This window comes from Protopterus annectens, chromosome 8.part0, assembly GCF_019279795.1.
Source record: "Protopterus annectens isolate FY-2018-M chromosome 8.part0, PAN1.0, whole genome shotgun sequence".
Classification (NCBI taxonomy): domain Eukaryota; kingdom Metazoa; phylum Chordata; order Ceratodontiformes; family Protopteridae; genus Protopterus; species Protopterus annectens.
In genome coordinates this window covers 878117497-878141996 of record NC_056741.1, presented here as the reverse complement: position 1 = coordinate 878141996, position 24500 = coordinate 878117497, and the positions used below count along the sequence as shown (strand labels likewise).

Genomic DNA, 24500 nt, shown 5'->3' with positions numbered 1-24500 from the left:
AAGTGCGTGCATCTTAAGGTTTAGACTTCTGGCGTTGAGTAGCATTACCCTCAGTTTTTGGTTACTTGTGCTATTTATGGTGGTGGGTTTGTCTTTTGAGCCTTGCCTAAAAAAGGCACTATGGGGGTGGCAAGAACCTTGGCCAGTATTCGAAAGCCTAAGGCTGACAGGTGCAAGCCATCTCTTGTGAAGCAACGTGGCTTGTCGAGCATGTCGTCCCACGCGGACAGATACTGCATCTCCTTTGAATGACACCAGAAACTTGTTGAAATTAATCATTTTTTCCTTTATACTGTGGCATCATTCTTGGTGAGGGCAGGATGCTACTCAGGGTTAGGGTCATACCAGCCTGGGCTTCATGATCTTCCATGTCTCTTTTCATGTAGTCCAAGAAGGTACGTCTCGGGTCATTCACACCAACATGAACAATGACAGAGTTGTATTTGTACTTGTTCTGGAGTGACCTGAGTGTTTGTGTTATGTGGCGGATCCTGTCTCCAGACAGGCAGCTAACTGTAACCTTCTGTATGTCCAGCCTAGTTAGTGGGACATCAGTGTGCCCGACTATAGAGTCACCTATTACTAGTGTGTTGGGTATGTTATTTTTCCTTAAGGGCTGCGATCGATTGCGTGGCACACTGATTATGTGAACTATGTATTTCATGGTTGGTGATGGGGTGTGGAGGTTGCTTGGATGTCTGCTTTGGAGGTCTCTGTTGCTTTTGCAGATTTTTATTTAGAGCCTCCAAGTATGTTTTCATGTATTCCTGTGTGTTATTTGCTGGTGTTGGTTTATTAGGTCTATGTGAGACTGGTGGTGTGTTGCAAGTATTCATCTAAGAGATGTTGGAGATGCAATGCTGTTGATACTGGTAACAATTCTACCAACAAATGGAACAATGTGTTTTTAAACACAATTTTAACATTATTACCAATTAATGTAATGAGTTAATTAACTTCATTTCAATTACATTGTATATATAAGCATGGCATTTTTATGAATGGTTGTTCTGAGGAAGCTTTGTATTCAACAAAGGGAAAGCGCGCTCAGCAATCACTTGTGTCTTTTCGCTTTTTGGGCCGAATTGGCTTGTGTTTTCGTTGGAATAAAGAGGAGTTTACTATTCACTGCTGGTTCCTGCACCTGTTTTTTGCCTTGGATTTTGTTTTTTGGTGTTGCAAAGTATTACCCTTCTCCTCTTGACTGTCAGTTCCAGTTTTGGGTTGAGAGAGCTTTGCCTCCAGTTTGGCTGTATAACTGCATTTCTCTCATAGATTAGTGTTTGGTGGCAGGAGGAGAGGGTTGTCTGTGTACATGAGGCAGTTGTAACATTGCCTCAAAATGCCCAGATTCACCAGTTGGGACTGGAGAGTACACTGGAAACTGCCCTTTGGACATGCCTGAATAGGTAGAGTAAGCTGTTTTTCCTGGCTGGTGGGGGCAAATAGAGAGCCTTGTCCTTCTGGACAGTATAGGGTGGTCTAGTGTTAGGGTTAATTAGTGCTTGTTATGAGTTTTAAGCAAGTGCTTGACTGTGAAATGAATGGTTTGAGTGCTAAAGTTACAGATTTGTCTAGTTCCAAGGGAAAAATTGACGAGCAGACTTTGTGGAGTCGAGAATATAGTTTAATTCTAGCTGATTTCTCCTGTCTACCTGATGAATCTGGGCATCTTGAGGCAATGCAGCAATTGCCTCATGTACACAGACAACCCTCTCCTCCTACCACCCAATACTACAACCTGAGAGAGATGCACTTATATAGCCAAACTGGAAGCAAAGCTCTCTTCACCCAAGACTGGACTAGACAGTCAAGAGGAGAGGGTAAACACTTGCACCACACCACACTCAACACATAGTCCCTCAAAACCTACACCACCAAAACACACACATAGAAACACAAAACACACACCTACATTCACGGAGGCTCTCAATAAAAACCTGCCCAAGCATCAGGGACATCCAAAGCATAAACGCAAGCAAACTCCACCCCTCAACACAACCTAAATGACACATAGCCCACAAACTCAGTGTGCCACTCAACCACAGCCCATAAGGCATAACAACGTCCCCAACACTCTAGTCATAGGTGACTCTATAGTCAGGCACACTGATGTTCCACTCACTAAACAAGGAGAAAGTTACTGTCAGCTGCCTGTCAAGTGCCAGGATCCGCCACATAACGCATGCACTCAGGTCACTCCACAGTAAGTACAAATATGACACTGTCATTGTCCATGTTGGTGTAATGACCTGAGACGTACCTCCCTGGACTACATGAAAAGAGACATGGAGGAGCTCTCTGATCTTGTATCCCAGGCAGGTATGACCCTTACCCTGAGTAGCATCCTGCCATCACCCAGAATGATACCACAGTACAAGGACAAAATGATTGACTTCAACAATTGGCTAAGCTTCTGGTGTCATTCTAAGGGGATCCAGTATTTGTCTGCCTGGGACGACATGATTGACAGTCCACGATGCTTTGCCAGAGATGGCCTGCACCTGTCGCCCTTAGGATTCCGGATACTGGCTAAGACTCTTGCCACTCCTATGCCTTTTTTAGGCAAGGTTCAAATGACAAATTCACCACCGTAACAGGTACAAGCAAGCAAAATTTGAGGGTAATGCTACTCAATGCTAGAAGTCTAAACCTCAAAATGCACTCACTCGAGGCACTCCTTAAAATGGAGAACATTGACATCTGTACAGTGACAGAGACCTGGTTCAAAGCTCCAGAGAGCACCCCTGCATTACCAGGCTTCAATTCATACCACACCTTTCGGCCACCTAACCCAGAAAGAAGCACTAAAGGCGGAGGCGTGTCCATATTCATTAAGGATATCCACACCTCCAGGCTAGTTGCACAGCGTAATGCATCCGAGATTATCCAAGTGCAACTAACTCTGGGCAAGACCGCAATCCAAACTGTAGCTTGCTACAGACCCCCCACCATGCCCCAGGATTCACACTCCTCATTTCTTGATACACTGGAAAGTATTAGGGTACAACCCAACACCCTAATAATGGGCGATTTCAACTACCCCACCATTAACTGGGAAAAATACTCATGTACCAACTCTTTTGCTCAACGTTTTCTAGAATTCATAAATTCCAACGCCTTGGATCAACTTATTCACACTCCCACCAGGGGCAGCAATATCCTAGACCTGGTCATTACCAACATGGGAAACCAGTGTTCCACACCAGAGGTCAATTCCTCATTGGTCAGATCCGACCACAAGCTTATCAGCCTAGACATCCACATCCCACCCCCAGCCCCAATTAGGGAAACCATCGTAAAAAACTTCTCAAAAGCCAACTTCACACTTCTTAAGACAGAAGTGGCAAACTTCATGACACCCATGCAGACGAACAATAGAGGTATGACTGCCGAATCCTACACAAATGCACTTTATAAGCACTTACACGAGTGCATGGATCATGCTATCCCTAATAGAACCAAGATGTTATCCTCCAAAAAAAGGAAGCCAATCTGATGGTCCTCTGCCATAAACAAACGCTACAACAGAAGAAAGAAACTGTTGCAAAAAAAGAGTAAAATCCCATGACTGGAGGAACTCCCTGGTCAACCTCAGTAAGAAGCTGAGATCCCTCATAAAATCCTCCAAAGCTAGTTACGAAAACAAAATTGCCACTGACACTAAAGACAACCACAAAGCATTCTATAGCTATGTCAAGAATCTAAATGGGAACACTCACATCTACTCTGAGTTACAGCATAATGGCACTAAATATACAGAACCAACTGATATTGCCAACATCCTAGCAGATAGGTTCAGTGCTAACTTTACCCCCCTCTCACCCCCTAGAGAGCCCATCTCTATACCGGAAGAATGCAAAGTTCCTATAATCACGGCTGCACAGGTAAAAAAAACACACTCTCCAAAGCCAAGAGCACAGCATCCATGGGACCAGACAATATCCCAGGCTGCGTTCTACACGAACTACAGAATGAACTGGCACCCTACCTAAGCACCATGTTCAATCATAGCCTCACCTCAGGCTTTGTGCCCACTGAATGGCGAACTGACTGTTATCCCACTCCACAAACGGGGAGCCACGACGGACCCCGGGAACTACCGCCCCATTAGCCTGACGAGCCTGGTCTGCAAGGCCATGGAATGTATCATCATGGAACTCATAAACAAAGACATTGGTAATCTCCAAACTCTGGACCCTACTCAGTTTGGATTTGTAAAAGGCAGATCATGTCTCATCACCAAAGCCATAAATGAGGGTAAAATGGTTCACACAGCTTATCTAGATCTCGCCAAGGCTTTTGACACCATCCTCCACTCTGGAATTATAGATAAGCTCACTAAACTAGGTATAAATCCCTATATCACAAGATGGGTTGCCAACTGGCTCACGGACAGAACCCACACTGTGAAAGTAGCGGATTCCAAATCCGACATCAGACCAGTGACAAGTGGAGTACCACAGGGTTCAGTCCTGTGTCCTCTCCTGTTTGGTATCTACTTCTCTGAAGTGCAGGCCAACACAGAAAGTCTTAGGCTAACAAAGTTTGCAGATGACTGCAAACTAGGAGCCATAATCGAAACTCCTAATGATGTGGACAAACTACAAAAGGGCCTCACTGAGACAGATACCTGGTGTCAAGGCCATGGCCTGAAGCTCAATGCCAAAAAGTGTATTGTCATCCCCTTTGGTAAAAACTCTGTACCCATGAACTACCACATAGCTGGTAGTCTACTTAATGCCGAAAATGTGATGAGACCTTGGGACACAGGTGGACAGTAGTCTCTCCTTTGATAATCACATCGCCACAGTGGTCAGGAAATCCTTCTATGTGGCTCATCTCATCACAAAAGGATTCTCATCCAGAAAAAAAAAGAGGTCATTGTTCCCCTCTACTCATCACTCATTAGACCCATTATAGAGTACAACGCCCCTTTTGGTATGTACCTCACAAGACATCTACAACAACTGGAAAGACCACAGAAATACCTCACAAAGACGATTACTGGCCTCAAACAGATGCCCTATGCAGACTCTCTCAAAAAGTTACAGCTTTACTCCATCGCATATCGCCTACTCAGGGGCGATCTCTTACCTAACATACAAAGCTATGTCAAACCCAGAGCTGTTGGACGTGCTCCACTTAAAGAAATCCCAATCCCTCCGAGCTACACGCTCTAGGGACCTTAACCTTGTCACCACAATAAACAGAACATGCTGGAGGGATAGATTCCTGTCCCAGAGACTTCCCATACTCTGGAACAGACTACCCATGTCAAACAGAGCTCCTCATTAGCACTCTTCAAGAAAAATCTTGATGATTGGATGGGAAATGGGAAATTCACCCCAGGGATCACTTCTGTGGCTCTGCTCGACAGGGGCACAGGAAAATAATTTTCTTGGGTGGCGAAAGCCAGGGTACATTTTTTTGGCTAGGCTTGTATGAGGGCCCTAGGGCCGATAGCCTAGTACCTACCTATGAACCTAACCAGCGCTGCCCGCGCGCAAATGCGGTTTTTATAGCGGGGAATTGAGAGAGATAGAAATTAGCCCAAAATGGCCAATAAACTACTAACTTCTGGGCTGAAACCACTCCTTCAGGGACAGATAGGCTGCTCAAAGCTCCCCTGTCTCACAGGTGAGCAGAGAAACTTCCTTCTATCCAAGTAAGGTATGGGCAACACAGAAACTTGTAACACAGCCCTGGATTCAGCAAGAACCTGAAAACTGGATTATACTAGTTCAGAAAGGCAGGAAACAAGTATTTTTTTTTCTCAGAAAATAGAGCAGATACAATCAAAACAACACTTTAAATGCACAGAAAAGGCCATCACACTTTAGTGTGTAGCCAACAACAGTTAAACAGATTATTTAAACACAAAAACAACTTAATTCAAGTGCAGGCAGCAAATAAGTACAATATGTAGCAAGAACAAACTTTTTAAATCACAAAAACGCTAAAACAACTGGCGTTTTAAGTGGAATTAGTTTAAGACAGCAAGAAAAGCAGAAAAATGAGGGGGTTGGGAGGGTGGCCTAATGGTTAAGGTGTTTGCCTTACAAACACAAGGTGCAGGGTTTGAGTCTCACAAGGGGTAATTGGCTAGGCTTAAAATGGCTCACAAGAGCAGTTAGCTTAGTACTTATCTATGAACCTATGATACTTAATCACTCCAAAGTCTAAATCACTCCAAGTCAATCCAAAGTTTAAAGATACAAGGTAGGGAACGGGGAGTGAAGTTTTCACAGAACCTGTCGGTCAACAGGTTAGCTATGTCCAAAGGCTCAGTACATGTGGTATCATTAACTATCTGTTCAGCACAAATCTGGACTTTTCCTTTTAGGTTACAGATGTAACTAAAGAATGCCTTATGGTTGTCCTTAGTTGTGGAAGCTTACTTGGATTCATAGTTTGCATCACAAGTCTTATTTGCTTGTTTAAGCTGAGGAGGGGAAGTGTTTCCAGTTTAGGGCTTACTCCCTGTTATCAGCAATGTCTTCCGCTTATTGTAAAGCCTGTTAATGGCAGTTGTCCACCAGGCAGGCTTGCTCTTCCTTGAGGAACTTGTTTTGGTACTATTAGGTACGGCCGAATCAATGCAGTTATACAGGTGTTTGTATAAAATTCACATCTCCGTATCAAAAGTAAAAAGTAATTGGTTATTGTTATTTTCTAATATGTTATACCCCAATATGGCCTGACAATGGGCTGCCATACTACATAATTTTGTTTTACAGACACTGCTTTTACCTCCCTGGTGCAATTTTAGATATAGAGAAAACTCTAAAATGAGATTATCATTTACTGTGGGCCTCTGTCATCTTGCAACAGTACTGTGACTGCTTACGTCCTTTCAGCATCAACCAATATTTTTCATTACTTTGCTTCCTTTGATCTTTATTAGCACTCATCTCTCATACAGCATTTTAAGGAATGTTTGAATGGCAGGTGTGAAAATGCAGCTGAGTTAGCTGCTGTTTTCAGTGTAACAACTGTCGGTCAGAGTTCAAGTGTGAGAAATCTGACTCATTGATTAACAGGCGTTACTTGGGTTAAGCAGGTTTGTGGTTTACCTATGAGTTTTTCTAATCATATCAACCAGTTGGTGAATGATATAGCTATAGAACTATGCGTTATATAAAAAGATTTATAAAGTCTAGGGAAGAAAAAATAATGAGGTCATCATTTGTTAGTTACATTAGACCCAAACTTGAGTATGGAATAACAATATGAAAACTCTAAGGAAAACAAGCAGGAGTAAACTGGAAAGAGTACAGTGTAACTGTACCACGGGTATCCATGTATGTGAAAATTTAAGCTATTACGAAAGACTACAATATCTGAACTTGTACAGCGTCTCTTACAGGTATCTAAGAGACGATCTTATTCAGGTATATAAGGCATTTAGAGACAACTAACTCTGGGAATGGGGTTATCAAAAAAACTGAGTGTGGAGCAAGCGTTGCCAGTTTAGCGATTTGACTTGTTTGGTATGACTTATTCTCAGGTTGGGGAGAGAGGGGATTTATTCGTATCTTCCTTTTTAAAACTCTAAAAACGTAAGATATGTTTCTGTGGAGAGAAAACAAAGTGTAACACAAGAAAATTGAATTGTTCATACTGTGCTGCATTTCTTCTATTTTTTTTTCCTGGTTACTTGACAGTGCCGGTTGCTTGAGTTCTGGTTCACTGAGAGTCTACTGTACTTTGGACTCTGGGGGTTTCAGAAGGTCACAACTTTAACTTGCTTCTTAGTCTCACAGAGATGAACAACAATCATTTTTGTCATCTACTCCATTTGAGCCTTAGTAAATTGCGTTGCAATCTTGCTGGATCCGAATATAAAAGTTTTGTCAAAATAGTGACCAAATATTGATGATCAGTGTCTGTTTGAAAACAACTGCTAAAAGTTCTTTTAACCGGCAATTTAATTCTTCAAGGGCAGCAGGCACTGAATTTGTAGATGTAAAGTTCTTTGCAGGTAGCAACCTCTTCATTAGTTACAGTTCTCTTTAATGTGGAAATATTCAGATGATTTTTACTTCCGCAGAGGTTGCGCTTATTGTTGTCCAATATTGGTGGATTGTAATGACAGATGTTTCTGTGGCCTTTTATGATTGAAATTTTCTGAAATGGGTAGTAGTTGATAACGTGGCAGAGTATGTAAAATAAATGCTTACAGACACCAACTATGCTTATAGCCACTCCTCCTCTTGAAATTATGTAATGATATATCTTGCAGGTGTTGCTGGATACCCCCTCCTGAATGTTAATTCTTAACCACGACTACTACACTGCGATCCTGGCAGAAATGCAATGTAATGCAATACTGCTGAAACCCAGATACATAATACAACTAAATTTGTTATGGGGCTGACAAAAACACACAAATACCAGGTGATTCTTGAGAGTCCTCCACGAAGTCGGTCAGTAAGATGTTTGTAGTATTTTCTATGCATCATAATATAATACAGAAGGAAGCTTGACATCCCAGGCACATGGTTGCAGTACAACAGGTGTCAGACCCTGCAACAGCAGCAAAAGGCAATGATAGCTAACAGAAGTCAGGCAATGTATGAGATTCAGATGGCCCACATGCAGGTTAATCCAGTTTCTGCATAGCATCAAGGAGCTGAGCCTTGCCTCTGAGTTTCTGCTCTTCACTGTCCATCTATCACAAACGGAACTGTGGATGCACTATGCTAGCCAGAATGAGCTCTTCACACTCCAGAAAATGATGGAACCGAGCCTCAATGCCTTTAAGAAGAGCATCAACTAGTGACGCAACAAGCTTCACAGACTGCCTGACTTTGGGCAGCTAGTTTTTCAGGCTCGTAATGGTGGGGATCAAGATTCTCATGAAGCTTTTCAGCTCTGACTGCAGATGTCCACAGCCATTGCCAGGGGCTGAATTGCTTGCAGAAATTCAGCAACAAAAGGTAGTTTCTTCAGGCCTGAAGATGGGCAATTCCAATCTGTTCACATATCTCATTCAGCAAGCCTTCACCCAGAGTTGCAATGAGGTGAATTCTCTAGGTTGCATACAAAGTGGAATTCAATCATGTCACATTGGGTATAATCAATTCCAGATCACACTTATTTCGAACGACCTCAGCAGCTTGGGTGCTGCGAATAGCCTTGTTCCAAGCAGCATAGCATTTTGCCATGGTGCTTTGCATGATCTTTTTATACTGTGCATCATTACAAGCAGATTCAGCATCATGCACGGCAACTAGATTCAATGTGTGCTGCACATCTCAGATGGGGAGTCAGTGAATAGGTGTTTTCGCTTTGCCCTGACTGACTCAGCATGGCTGTCACGTTATTGTAAATCAGTTCACCATCATCATCCTCATCTTGAGACAGAATGCCTGTAGTCTCAGATCTCTCCCATTCCAGAAGACAGTGAAAGCCTTTACAAAATTGCTGCATTGTCAGTAATTGTTGTACACTTTTGATCTATCTTGTACTTGATGGGAATATGTCTCCTCTGTAATCTGCAGCATGACAAAACAGCTGACTTTCTTTGAAGTGTGTCACAGTTGATCTAGTGGGTGGCGATGCCAAAGAAACTACGATTCTGATGGATCCAAATTTCAGCCGTAGTGCAAAACAATTGAAATACTTGCCAAGGTTTCCAAAAGATTATTTCATACCACTGAACTCTTTCTCCGCTCGTTCATTGTGTAGTCATTGTGAATAGCTATATAAAGTGATATTTTGGCTGACTTTGTTGTGTTAACAGTCTTGTTAAACCTATATGACATTTTCTGTAAGCATGTTTGCATCCTCATCATTAGTTTTAGCAGAATAGCCTAATGTATGTTGATGAAAATTTGGAGGGTTGTAACTTGTTATGGGTCTTGTGTTGCTGGCTATGTGCACTTTGGTTTAAGTATTAAATTGTGACACTGACTATAAAGACTAGTCTGTGGGACTTTGTAAACTGTAAAATGCTATTCATCATTATTATAACACCGTGTATACAACTTATACACTCGTATTTGCGCACAGTTAAGCATATATTCCTCACACACAAGTACTGTTCGAGTAAATCTGAATATGAGAATGGATAAACTATATTTATGTAAAAGTAACTCAAAAAGTAACTAGTTACTTTAGTTAGTAACTTGTAATATTAATATATTACTTTTTAAGAAAAGTAATAAATAATAGTAATATACTACTTTAATTTAAAAGTAACTAGTAATAGTACCTTATTACTTTTATAAGTAACTAGCACAGCACTGTTTACACCACGTGTTTTTTTTCTTTCAGCACATTCATGTGACTGTACACAACAGTTTTAATATGAATCTTATGACTCAGTCATTATTTCTCTCAAGTAGGGCTCAAAACAACATTGAGCCCTTTTCAATATTTTTACATTACAACTAGAGTAACAATATCTAAAAGGCAAAAAGCTCAAATAGTTCATATAATAACATTCACAGGCATCAAATAAAAATATACCAGTTTCTGCTGCCTAAATATGCTGTTGGCTTTACAGGGCATGCTCCATGTTACACCAGTCTGCAAACAGATTCGATTCACACCTTGTCTGGCAATCTCACAAAAACAGGCTTCCTTAATAAATTCTCTACCCTCCACTCTCCCATGCAATACATAGATGCCCAAGTCCTCAAACCAGAATCCCCTATGCACCCCTGCTTTCAACTTCAAAAAAAATAACCCCAAAATTTTGAAAAATGCATTAATGAAATTCTCACGAATGCTCCCACTGGTGTAGACAGGCAACTGCATTGGTTTACTGTACTATATGCAAAGCTTACATACTTCCCACCCCTCGCTGTTTAAACAAATATTGTCTCTTCTCCAATATAATGCCTACAAGCAAGAAATAGTAAAATCCATACCTCAGCAACCAAAACCTGAAAGGCCCAAGAACTTAGGTTAATTTCAATCCTACCCACCCCAAGGCAAAATCTTTATAAAGCTAGTCTTCACTTAACTTATAAAATATATCCAAAAATAAAGCATCATTTCCCCACATCAGCATGCCCTCTAAGCTGGCCACAGTAAGACAATGGCTCTATATTCTCATACAGATGCTATCCTCATGAACATGGGCAAGGGACTTTTCTAGCTTCATTGACCTGACAAAAGCCTTTGACTTAGTGGACCATCAACTTCTAGTATTTACGTAGATATTTATTTATGCAAAGTATAAAAACTAAACCAGCCAAGACATAAGGGAAAAAATAAAAAACATAAAAGCTTTATTCAAGTGGTGAGCGCTTTCATGCCCGATAGACCACTTCAAGCAATAATATTAAGAAACTCTTTAAATAGTGATGCATCAGTGATAAAACAAAGTCACATGATTCACAGGTAGGTACTAGGCTATCGGCCCAAGGGCCCAAGTAAGCCTAGCCAGCAAGGTACCATAGCTTACGCCACCCAAGAAAGTTATTTTCTTGTGCCACTGTCCAGCAGAGACACAGAAGTGATCCCTGGGGTGTATTTCCTATTTCCCATCCACTCATCAAGATTTTTCTTGAAGAGAGCCAATGAAGAACTTTGCTTGACATAGATGGGTAGCTTGTTCCAGAGTAAAGGAAGTCTCTGGGGCAGGAATCTATCCCTCCAGCGTGTCCTGTTTATTGTGGTGACAAGGTTTAGGTCCCTAGAGTGTGTAGCTCAGAGGGATTGGGATTTCTTTAGGTGTAGCATGTCCAACAGCTCTGGGTTTGACATAGCTTTATATGTTAGGCAGAGATCACCTTGGAGTAGGCGATATGCTACGGAGTAAAGCTGGAGATTTTTGAGGCGGTCAATGTACGGCATTTGTTTGAGGCCAGTAATCCTCTTTGTGAGGTACTTCTTGGGCCTTTCCAGCTGTTGCAGATATCTTGTGAGGTACATTCCAAAAGGGGCGTTGCACTCTATAATGGATCTAATGAGTGACTAGTAGAGGGGAACAATAACCTCTTTTTTCCTGGATGAGAACCCTTTTATGATGAGGTGTGCCACGTAGAAGGACTTCCTGACTACTGTGGCGATGTGACTATCAAAGAAGAGACTACTGTCCACTCGGGTCCCAAGGTCTCTTATCACGCATTCGGTGTTAAGTAGATTGCTGCCTATGTGGTAGTTCATGGGTACAAGAGTTTTTACCAAAGGGGATGACACTGCACTTTATGGCATTGAGCTTGAGGCCATGGCTCTGACACCAGGCATCTGTCTCAGTGAGGCCCTTCTGTAGGATGTCCACATCATTTGGGGACTTGACTATGGCTCCTAGTTTGCAGTCATCTGTGAACTTCATTAGCCAGAAGCCTTCTGTGTTAGCCTGTACTTCAGAGAAGTAGATACCAAAACAAGAGAGGTCCCAGGACAGAACCCTGTGGTACTCCACTTGTCACTGCTTTGAGATCAGATTTGGAGTCTGCAACTTTTACAGTGTGGGTTCTATCAGTGAGCCAGTTGGCAACCCATCTTGTGACATAAGGATTTATACCTAGTTTAGTGAGTTTAGCTATAATTCCAGAATGGGGGATGGTGTCGAAAGCCTTGGCGAGGTCAAGATAGGCTGTGTGAACCACCTTACACTCATCCACGGCTTTGGTGACTGCCTCAAAGAAGTTGATCAGGTTCAGGAGGCATGATCTGCCTTTCACAAACCCAAACTGGGTGGGATCCAGAGTTTGGAGGTTACCAATGTCTTTGTTTAGGAGTTCCATGATGATATGTCAGTCTAATAGGTCAATAGTTCCCGGGATCAGTGGTGGCTCCCCCTTTGTGGAGTGGGATAACTGTTGCTGTGTGCCATTCAGTGGGCACAAAGCCTAATGCGAGGCTATTATTGAACATGGTGCTTAAGTGGGGAGCCAGTTCATTCTGAAGAGCGTGTAAAATACTGCCTGGGATGTTGTCCGGTCCCATGGATGCTGTGTTTTTGGCTTTAGAGAGAGTGCAGCCTTTACCTGCATTGTTGTGATTACAGGGACTCTGCATTCTTCCTGTATAGATATGGGCCCTTTAGGGGGTGAGACGGGGGGTAAAGTTAGCACTGAACCGATCTGCCAGGATGTTGGCAAAATCAGTTGGTTCTGTAATTTTCATGCCTTTGTGCTGTAACTCAGAGCAGATCTTGGTGTTGCCATCTAGATTCTTAACATTGCTATAGAATGCTTTGTGGTTGTCCTTGGATTTAGTGGCGATTTTGTTTTCGTAGCTAGCTTTGGAGGATCTTATAAGGGATCTCAGCTTCTTACTGAGGGTGACCAGGGAGCTCCTCCACTCATGGGATTTTACTCTCTTTTGCAACAGTTTCTTCCTTCTGTTGTACAGTTTATGGCAGGGGACCACCAGATTGGCTTCCTTTTTTTGGAGGATAGTGTCTTGGTTCTGTTTGGCATATCACGATCCATGCACTTGTGTAAGTACTTATAGAGTGCATTTGTGTCGCATTCAGCAGTTGTAACTGTATTGCCCATCTGCATGGGTGTCATGAAGTTCACCACTTCTGTCTTAAGAAGCATGAAGTTGGCTTTGGAGAAATTTTTTACTGTGGTTCCCTTAATGGGGGGTGGGGGCAGGATGTGGATATCAAGGGTGATAAGCTTATGGTCGGATTGGACCAACGAGGAGTTGACTTCAAGTGTGGAACACCGGTCACTCATGTTGGTAATGATTAGGTCTAGGATATTGTTGCACCTGGTGGGGGTGTAGATTTGATCTAGAGCACTGGAGTTTATGAATTCCAGAAAGCATTGAGCTAAGGAGTTGGTACACGAGTAGTTTTCCCAGTTAATGGTGGGGTAGTTGAGTCGCCCATTATTAGGGTGTTTGGCTGAACACTAATATTTTCCAGTACATCAAGAAAAGAGGAGTGGGAATCCTGGGGCATGGTGGGGGATCTGTAGCAAGCTACAATTTGGATTGCAGTTTTGCCCAGAGTTAGTTGCACTTGTATAACCTCAGATGCATTATGCTGAGCAACTTTGAACCATTTTGCAGCTTAGCTGTCTTGCACAGAGCTATGGTATTTGCTGTCGACAGCATCTACCAGGCGAAAGCTGCATCAAACCTGCATACCTGTAGAACATTTGGGACAAGATTGCCAATTACCAAACAGCCAGTCACCTGCTTAAAGAATCAGCATGGGATTAGTGTTACTGTTTTGCTTCTGATGTTGTTGGTCTTTTCCCGGTTAGGGGTTGCCACAGCAGAACTCCGGTCTGCTATTGATTGGCAGTAGATTTTTTTATAGTGCCAAGTTGCCAGCTCTATGCCCAACCTTCAGCGAAGGCACACTTATTCACGCATGTCTTTCGGAGGCCACTGTACCGTGGACAGGACATGCAGACTCCACACAGAAGGCACTCCAGCCGTGAATCGAACAGGAGAACCTCTTGCTGTGAGGAAACAACGCTACCGCTGTACCACAGTGACTTCATTTTGCTTCTGATGAAAGATGGAGAAAAAACAGAGACACTAGTTGCAAGCAGAATATAGCTATGGTGAGACCAGCACAAGCAGAAGCCAATAGGTGAACCACCACCATTTAGCATCCTTGGCTAATCTAAGAGTGGCTAAATTAGCAAGTTTTTGCTGAAATTAGCTTACTGATTCCTTCTGGGGCAGAAGGTTCCCGGACTAGTTGTGGGTATTTCTTGCTACCAAGGCTAATTCAAGTGGCTTGCAATTGGTTGGTGTTTTCTGCTGAGAATTTTGTTGCTTATTTTTTTGCATTTTGAATAAGGCAATTTAGCTTGATGCTGCCAATTACACAACGGAACAGTACGGCACACAATGCACTTTACAAACTCCAGCATTTAAAGTCTTAACTTTGTCTATATAATCTACTCCATCACTTGCTATTTCACTTTAGTCATTGCATAAACAGGCTATGGTTGCACTAGGTGTCACACTCCTCTGTTTAAACAGGCTATGGTTGTACTAGGTGTCACACTCCTCTGTTTAAGTTTTGACTGTTTGTTTTAGAAGGATAGCATCTCCAATAACTCAACTCCAGTTCTCCTAGGTGCAACTCCTCCTTACGGCCCACATTAGAAAGAAATTGGAACTGTGGTCCTGTACTCTCCAACCTTACTTGTAGACAGCCTGGTTGAAACAGGCATCCTGAGACAATATAGCAATTGTCTCATGTTTACTGACACCCGCCTACTATTTAAAATCAGTGAAAACACTGTGTATGAGATGTAATTCTACAAAGTTATTGTCGGCAAAGCTCTCACATGAAGCCACAGAAAATAACAAGCAGGTTGTCATTACCACATAACACCATACTAAACACTCAAGCACTGCTCAGACCAAACGTATACGCCTTCATATGCTGAGGCTCTTAAAAGTAACTTACATACACCACAAAGGGCTCCTAAAAGTAACTTAAGGAACACGTACCCTCAGCAATCTCACAAACATACAACACAGGCAGCCACTTCAAAAGCCCATAAGGTAAACTTTCACACAATGCAATATCTTAGTCAAAGGTGACTCCATAGTGAGACAAACTGATGCACCACTCACCAAGCTATACAAGGAGAGGGTCACAGTCAGTTGCTTATCAGGCATCAAACACTGCCACATTAAGCAAGCACTCAAGACTTTGCACCACAAGTTTACATACGACAGTCACAGTACAGCTGGGTGTAAATGACTAGAGGCATACCTCTTTGGACTATGAAGAGAGACATGGTGGAGCTCCTGGAATGTGAGACTGAAGGTGGTATGAACCTAGTCTTCAGCAACATTCTACCGCGTCCAAAAATTATGCCACAGTATAAAGAGAAAATTACCATTTTCACCAACTAGCTTAGCTTCTGTTGCTATTCAAAAGGAGGTACATATCAGCCTGGGAGGAGAATGTTGACAGTCCTAACTGGTTCTTCATGGATGAAGACAACACGGCAGAGGCACTCAATGAAATCAGTTAAACCAAGTATTTATTAAAAGTAAGCGCTTTCAGGCAAACCTGCCCTTCTTCAGACAATTCACAGCAGTTAAAAAGACAACATTTAACCATAATACTATCCAATCACATTTAGTAGTTTACCCTCCTTTTCCTCAGGACAGGTTTTAAAGGCACAGTTACATTCAGACCAGGGCTCTTGTCCGCCCCTAATCTAATCTAAATTATCCATTTGGTTTCATTGCACTCAGTTTCATTATATTATGATGCATCACTTGTAGCACCATAAACTTACACATCCGCGGTGGTGCAGCGGTAGTGTTGTTGCCTCACAGCAAGAGGTTCTCCCGTTCGATTCTCGTCTGGAGTGCCTTCTGTGTGGAGTCTGCATGTCCTCCCCGCGGTTGGGTGGGCGTCTGAAAGCCATGTGTAAATGGGCGTGCCTTCGTTGAAGGTTGAACGTCAAGCTGGCACCTCGGCGTTCGTGAAAATCTACTGCCAATCATTAGCGGACCGGAGTTCCACTGTGGCAACCCCAAACCGGGAAAAGCCGAAAGTCAAACAACAACTTGTAGCACCATAAACTTGAAGAAATGATCAGAACATTCTTCAATGTGTTGTGCTAGGGCATTGCGTATATCATGATGCCTTATGTCAAATAAATGCCCAAAGATTCTTTCCTTCAGCATACAGTTGTCTTACAAACATAATATGAATCACATAGTTGGCACATAGCCAAGTAAACTACATTCCTAGTTCTACAATTAGCATGACCCCCCAATGAATAAATCCGCCTTGTCCTAGGATGCACAAAAGAATTATCTGTGCAAATGTGGGTGCATGCCCTACAATCATGGCAAGGATAAGTCCCTATTTGTGCTGTTCTCATAGTAGTGGGTGGACATGTCAAGGGTTCCTTACAAAGCATGTCTTTCAAATTCCTATTTCTTCTGATAATAAACCTGCGTCCATCCCCAACTATCCCTGCTATCCTGTGATCTGATTGCAGCACTTTCCAATTACGTCTAAAGATGTCACAGATCCCCCCTAGGTCACTGCTATATGCAAGCAGTAACTGTCCTCGTGGAGGACCAAATCTATTATGCCTGGTGTTAACCTCTCCAGTAGTACTCCTATGGTACCAGGGTTTAGCGGCTTCTTCACGTTTTACCTTAGTTTCACTCATAGACCTGTCTATCAATTGTTTGTTATATCCTCTACCAATAAGGTTCCTCATAAGTAAATCTGTCTCTACGTCAAACTGTTCCTCGATTGATATACAGGTCTATGAGTGAAACTAAGGTCAAACGTGAAGGACCCACTAAACCCTGGTACCATAGGAGTACTACTGGATACTCGAGTTTTAAGCCACAACTTTGGCACCAAATATTTGTCTGTATTAGACCTTTCCGAAGGCTGTTCTCATCTTGGGAGGATTCAGTGACTGCTCCCAGTTTGCAATCATCTACAAACTTCATTAGCCATAGACCTTTGACAATGGCTTTGACAGCTGAGAAATAGATGCCAAAGAAGAGGAAAAAAATGCATTGAAGCTTCTCTGACCCAGACCCAGATGACACTACCAATCTATATTTACCTCAAACTTCACCCTTCCCCCATATTTTCAGATCACAAATCCATATCTACACTCCCCCCAAATCTCCCAAATACAAGCCCTCAAGATTCTAAGGCCAAGGACACTACTTCTACAGAGCCAGAATAAAATACCATACTGCCCCACTGTTCAACCTGAAACATGATTTGTCAGACTCCCTCCAGAGCCTATTCAAAATAAGCCTCAAAAGAGGCATCATGCTGGATGCATGGAGGACAACAGCAGTTATTCCCATGCACAAAGGGGAGGGGGTGGGTCAATGGATTTGGGTAACTATACATGCTTTAACCTGACTAGTCTCATATATCAAGTTACAGAAAGAATCATTATGGAATTAATAAGGATATAGATAACCTACAGACTTCTCAGTCCAAACCAGTTCAGATTGGTCAAGGGCAGATCCTGCCTACTTATACTGGTGACTTCTTCAAAAAAAAGTTTCTATATCAATGGGGGACGGAAAAATCAGTATGCACCACATATCAAAATCAAGCAGAGGTGTTCAACAACATCTCCACACTCAGACATTGTGGAAAAACTCACCAACCTAAATGCAAAACCTCATGTAGTTTGTAAAGCAAACTGGCTCACAAACTGAACACAGGAAATAAAGTCAGGTGGCTCTACCACCTCTAAAAGAGCAATCACCAGCTCTGTACCTCAGGATTCAGTCCTTGGCCACTCTTCTTTGGCATTTATTTCTTGGAGGTCAACACTATTGTTAAGGATTTATGGATGGCTGCAATGATAAATTCCCCAAAGGACACCACAATCCTCCAAGTGGGCCTGTCTCAAACCAATAGCTGGTGTCAAATCCATGAAATTAAACTAAGTGATAAGAAACATATAATTATATCCTTTGGCAATCAGGAGTCCTTTGTAACACACTCCAGAAAATTGTTCCAGTAGTTAAAGATCTGGAAACCTATGCTGACAATGAACTATCCTTTGACCACCACATACATATCATTACAAGGAAGTCCTTTTTTACTGCACAGCTTACACCTAAAGGTATGGCATCCAGTCCAGGAATGTAATCATTCCACTGTACTCAGCACTCATCCATTAAGCTGATAGAGTACAATGTCCATTTCTAAATGTACTTGTCCAAGCACTTGTCACAACTAGAGTGACCACAATGCTTCCTCACTAAGAAAATCAAGGGCCTAAACCATTAAAAACCTCAAATGTTTCAGGACCCTGTCCCTCATCTTGGTATCATACAGGCTACTAATAGGTGACCTCTGCCTTTTATAAAGAGCTTCAACAGACCCCATCCTGTCGGACCTATTATACATTCTCAAGTCCAATACTGGCATAAATACATGCTCAAGGAATCTCAGTCTTTTCTGCAACATAAAGAGAATACCTTGGAAGAACAGGTATGTATCACAGAGAATTCAGCTTCTATAGAACAGTCTTCCACTCTACATAAAGCAAAGGACTTATCTCACTCTGAACAAATGTTATTTGGAGAAATGGATGGGTAAACACAAATTCGCCGCCACTTTAGTACCCTTGCCCATCATGGATGGGGCAACATATAAATGTTGCAACAAATCTCTGTTCTGGTCATCTCTTGGTTATTTGCACACAAAATATAAGGGCTAAAACCCACCATGGTTACGTAAGGCTACACCTCTTAAGATTTTCAGAAATCAATAGCCTACTAAATACCTACGAACCTATATGAAAAATCGAACCTTTCTCCAAGCCACAGTTAACAATATCTACAGATTAATCTGACTAGCTCCAAAATGATAGCATCACTGAAATATCCTTCAAAGCAAAACAACTTCCAATTAAACAAGTGTACACTCTATTCTTAGTCTCCCTTACCTGCAGACTTTATCTTTTGCTTAATCTTATTGCAAAAAAGGGGACACTACCTATCACCTAAGATCACATTTCCACAAAGTCCCACTTACTTACTCGTAGGAAAAAAACTGTGATACTAATCATAGTTTCTGAATACTAGCTGCCCTCATTTAGGAATCTCCCCAACTAAAAATAAAATCACTCCCTTCCTACCAGACCCATAACCAACTTAAAACAAAAATAAACAAATATAAAATGTAATATAAAATATTTGAATCATAAAGCCTCCTTTTAAGAGCTATACATTGAGTAGCATAACCTAATCTATTCCTCTTCTCAAGCCTCACATATCCTTCATATTACATTCTGTGATTCTATAAATTCCGTGTCCCCTACCCTTTCCTCTTTCTTTCCCACAGTCCCTAAATTTTCCCTTCTCAAACACCTTATTGCATATACTGTACACAGTGAATAGTTACCGTGTATGCTGCATTTCAATCCAGTTATGTAACCTGTCCCATAGTTTAAATACTGACAGATGTTTCTTTTACAGCTGTATCATACCTCTCAATCTACTGGTGCAAGAATCAGAAAGAAAACCAGAAATAATGGGGGAGGGAGCAGAATCACCAAAAAACACGGCATACTTATAAAAGTACTCTTATAATCTTATAAGGCCACTATTACAATAGGTTAGCATTAGCATGCATTTTCTAAGGGATCTGAAGTCTGACACACAAATGCCTGTCATTATTTATTAACTGGACAATTAAAATATAGGATGCTGAACACCTCCTTTTAAAACATGTTTCACTATTCATCACTATGCATACATTAACTTGAAAATGTTAACTTTGTTATGTTTTGTCTAGTGCACTCTCCCAGATGTAGCCTGAATGTTGCCCTAGATCAGTGTGCTACTCCAGTTAACAAATGGAAATAAATAAATACACACATACATACATAAATTCTTTAAATACAATTTACTTATGAATAAAATAAATATCTGTTAACTGGGTAAACTCCCTATGCATACTGATCATTTCAAAGGTGACTCAAATCCACTGTCTGGTTAACTGACTCAGACAAAAAAAAAAAAAAAAAAAAAAAACAGACTATAAGCAAACGGAGGCTGGCAAAAACAAACCATGGACTACAGAACGAAACACAGTAGCAACTCATAACCTTAATCTTCTGCACAAAGTGCAGACGCACACCAACAATGCTCATAGCTTTCAACCTTCCGTCTCCAAAATGAGGAACACTAGCCCTCATAATGTGGAACAAATGGGCAAAATGTGGAACACATACTAATGGCTCATTAACAACCATGGGATGGTTAAAATATGCTGGTTATACTTATAAAGAAGATATTTTAATGAATTAATAGGATTCATTTCTATTTACCATGGATTTCACTTAAAAAAAAAAATTCCTAACACTGAATGCGTGACGAGCCTTTCAATGTGGAACACTGAAGAACTTTGAGGAACATGAACTTTTTAAGACTCATAATGAGGTACACTTGAGAGGTATGCCAATGCTATATTATACAACTGAATATTCATTTTCAATTGCGATCTACGCAAAAAATCAAGTATTACATTTACTCCAAAGTTCTGCAGATAAATTTAATTGCAGCTGCACAAAACAGTATACACCAAGAATTCACAACAATGATAATTCATAACTGCAGCACCACTGAGTTATACAATTACTTATACATATATCTGCAAAACAGTATACACCAAGAATTCACAACAATGATAAATCATAACTGCAGCACCACTGAGTTATACAATTACTTATACATATATCTGCAAAAGTGAAGAACACCAATGGCAAACCTGGAACTATGTGCTCTGTAGCCGGTTTGGTCCAAAGCACTAAAGTTATTTAGACAAAATACTAAACACTATAGGGCGAAAAGTTACGTCTGCTTCAATGAGAAATATGTCCCATATATTTCAGTAGAACACAGACCTCACTCAAGTAAACAAAACTTGTTTTCAAATAACAAATATACGTTCAAGTTTTCCTATACCGCAAGCTAAGCAGTAAAAGGCACCACTTCCAAAACAAGAGTTGATTCTTACAGCTCTAATAGGAGCAAACGTATTAAAGAAGGATGAATAAAACGAGAAATACCAAAGAAAATGACAATGCATAGCATAGTCAATATTATTCACTTGCATTTCATCTTTCTATATGCCCTTCCTGCTCCATTTCACTAATTCACCACTTCTAGATCTACCACCATACAATTGTAATTATTCAACGTTAGGCATCAAAAGGAAACATAAGTTACTGACAAATTAGTAGTTCAAATTTCCAATAAACCCTAGTAAAAAACCTCACCATCAACACCACGCCAAATCCCCAGAATAATCCACAAACCTCACTTTTCGAGCTCCTCACAACTTCCACCAGTTTCAGTCGCCACTTAATGACGACCCAAGCCTTTAGCCTGTCAGCTTGGTTGGTTTTGTTTGACAGCATCAGAAGTTGCTGCTGCTCTCAGGAACACAAGGAAGAGGGTCAGTAGGGCAGAACATGGAGGAATATGCCCGAGAACCATGGTAAGTAGGGTCATTTGTGTTTCATGTTAGAAGTATGTTTATAACTGCGGTAGTTTAGGCTGTGTTGTTAGTAGTGTTTCTTCCAGTTGAGACGATCGTGTTTCCTCTGAAATCTACTGATATTGCAGGGTACTCGCTTCCAAACACTGGAAGCATCAGTCCCTGTACATATCAGCATACGAAACGCTCTTCTTTCTGTATCTGTTGTTGTTGCTCCCCCCCCCCCCTTACTGTAGCCAGTGAAGTAGCCTAAGGAGGTTGTTGTTAAGCTGGTATATAGCAGTGTGCTCCCGGGTTTGATCCCCGCTTCGCTTTACTAGAATTACTGTGTGACGCTGAGAAAAAACATTTGCCCTTAAGCTTTAATAGTAACAATGTAAGGGATTGGGGTGAAGGAGGGAGAGAGACCAACGAGACAGAGGGTGAGTAGTAGGTGCTGTCCTCAGTAGTAGTTAGCTGGTGGTATCTGTTTATCCATGTTATACGAAATCCATTCCAGTCATTTCAAGTAGTTGTTGTTTTCATAGCTTATTCCAAACACAAACGCACGGGTTGGTTAAAAGTATCTTCTACAGCATCGTGTTGTTTGGCCTTCCTGTTTTTGTTAGAGAGCCACCGTTTGTCTAAAGATGTGGTGCCTTGAGCTCAGACTTTCTTAGGGTAGCTTTTGTGGTAACCTTTTGTTTTATGTTTAATGTTGTGTAGAAATAATTATGATGATTTTATGTATTTGTTTAAAGAAATCCTTATTGCTACCTTTTTCTTTCTCTCTTTTCCTGTAACTGGTATCACAATGCCATCGACAACTTATTTAGGGTATCCTGTATGCGATTTTAAAAAGGCAAGAAAGGTGATCATATATAATTGTAAAAGAGTGATTCGGTTTTGGTGTAAAAATTAAGGGGTTTTTCTGTAGGAATCAAAGAGCTTAAAGCTTGATTAGTAAAATACTTATAGAATGCATAGTTTTAAAATACTTAATGAAGCAAAATAGAAAATAAATGCTATGTAATGGGAACAAGAATACTTGATTGAAACTGACATTCTGATGTGTTCATACATTTTTTTTTTCAGTTTCTTTTCATAATTTTTTGTATATGAAGAAGAAACCAAATTTGGTGGGAGATGTATAGATTTTCATTGGGTATATATTTAAAGCATGGTTTCGATTATTTGTGTAACCATTTCAGCAAACCAGTGATTGTCATGGGGAGCTTTTTGTCCCGTGGCTTTGTAGCAGATAATGTACATTGTAGTTTTGTGCACATGTGTATATGTGAAGTTCTTGAGTTTGGAAAACAGAATGATTGATTGATAAATATCAGTGATACATTGATTGTCGGTACTGAAATCAGATTTGCTATATACTTTTTAATCAAGAGGTGGAACCGTCTGTACAGTCAGCAAAAACAAGACCTGGAGCTGGCAGTTGTTGAGATAATCCTATATTTCTTAATTCACAACTTTGTAAATAGAAACTTGTTTACTGGCTAACTAGGTACAAGTGAAACAGTATTCCTGGTTTAATTTAAAGAAAAACTTGAGCAGTCTGCAGGGCAGAAGGTACAACCTCAACAGTATTTCATATTAATATAGATTAAAGTTTGTGACCTTATCCAGGAGTTGGCAACAAAAAAGATTAAAAAAATCCAAAAGAAATGGTTTAAAAAAATAAAATGTCTGTCTCTGGAGGCCATAGAATTGTCTGAGGAGGGAAGGAGAGTAAAAGTCAATGAAGATTGCAGGGGATGTGTGAGAGGAAATGCATATTTTTTGAGAATAGCAAGAAGAGATGAGGTATATTAAACTTAGTGCAAAGAACTGTAAGAAGATAATAAAATAGTTAAAAATGACTATTCAGGGAAACTTCCAGGTAAAAATGTGAATGATAAAAAGAAACAGCTCCTCGTGGTCCTGCAGAGTGGTGCTAGCAGCAGAGAACTGAGAAAAGCGACTACTTTCCTGATCTAAGTATTTTTTTATTTTTTTTTTTTTTGCTGTTTTACCTGAGAGACCTTTTTTTTCTTATTTTGAACATACAGTTGGCCGAAAGTTTGTTTGTTAAATTTAACTGTTGAGGCTGCCCACTACAGTGCGCTAGCCTGTGTAATTGATTTATTACTGTTTCCTGCATTTCTGTGTACTTTTTAACTCAAAAAACAAACCCCCCCAAAAAATCCTTGTTTTCCCGCCTTTTGTCGACTAGTTTAGACCAGTATACAGGCTTTGCTGTATTCTGGACTGTGGTGTAGTTCCTTCTATCCATTGCCTTACTTGGATAGAAGGAAGTTTCTTTGCTCACCAGTGGGAATGGGGAGCCTTGAGCAGCCTATCTGTCCCTGAAGGAGTGACCTCAGCACAAAAGCTTGTAGTAATTGGTTGTTTTGGACCATTTCCAGCTCTTTTGAAGTTCCCTGTTTAAAATCTGTGTTTGCGCGGCTTTGCGCGATTGTGTGCATAGCGCCGGTTAAACAGGCTTAAACTATTCCTGGCTCCGCCAAGTCTGCACTCCAGTTTTTCCCTTAAGAAAGCTCTACTTTCAACAAAATCTGTCTATTCGCTATATTATAAGCCTAGCACTTGCTCC

General features: G+C 41.0%; 1 protein-coding gene across 2 annotated transcripts in view; it reads right to left on the bottom strand.

The window, feature by feature from the left end:
- PQBP1 (polyglutamine binding protein 1) overlaps positions 1-21793 on the bottom strand; it is a 429608-nt gene extending 407815 nt beyond the window's left edge. The window contains exon 1 of one of the 2 annotated variants that reach the window (XM_044080392.1): positions 21732-21793. The gene's annotated coding sequence lies outside the window, so the exon portion shown is untranslated. Of the gene's footprint in view, positions 1-21692 lie in introns of both variants that reach the window. The other variant, XM_044080391.1, reaches the window with a different exon arrangement.
- Between the last annotated feature and the right edge of the window lie 2707 nt (positions 21794-24500).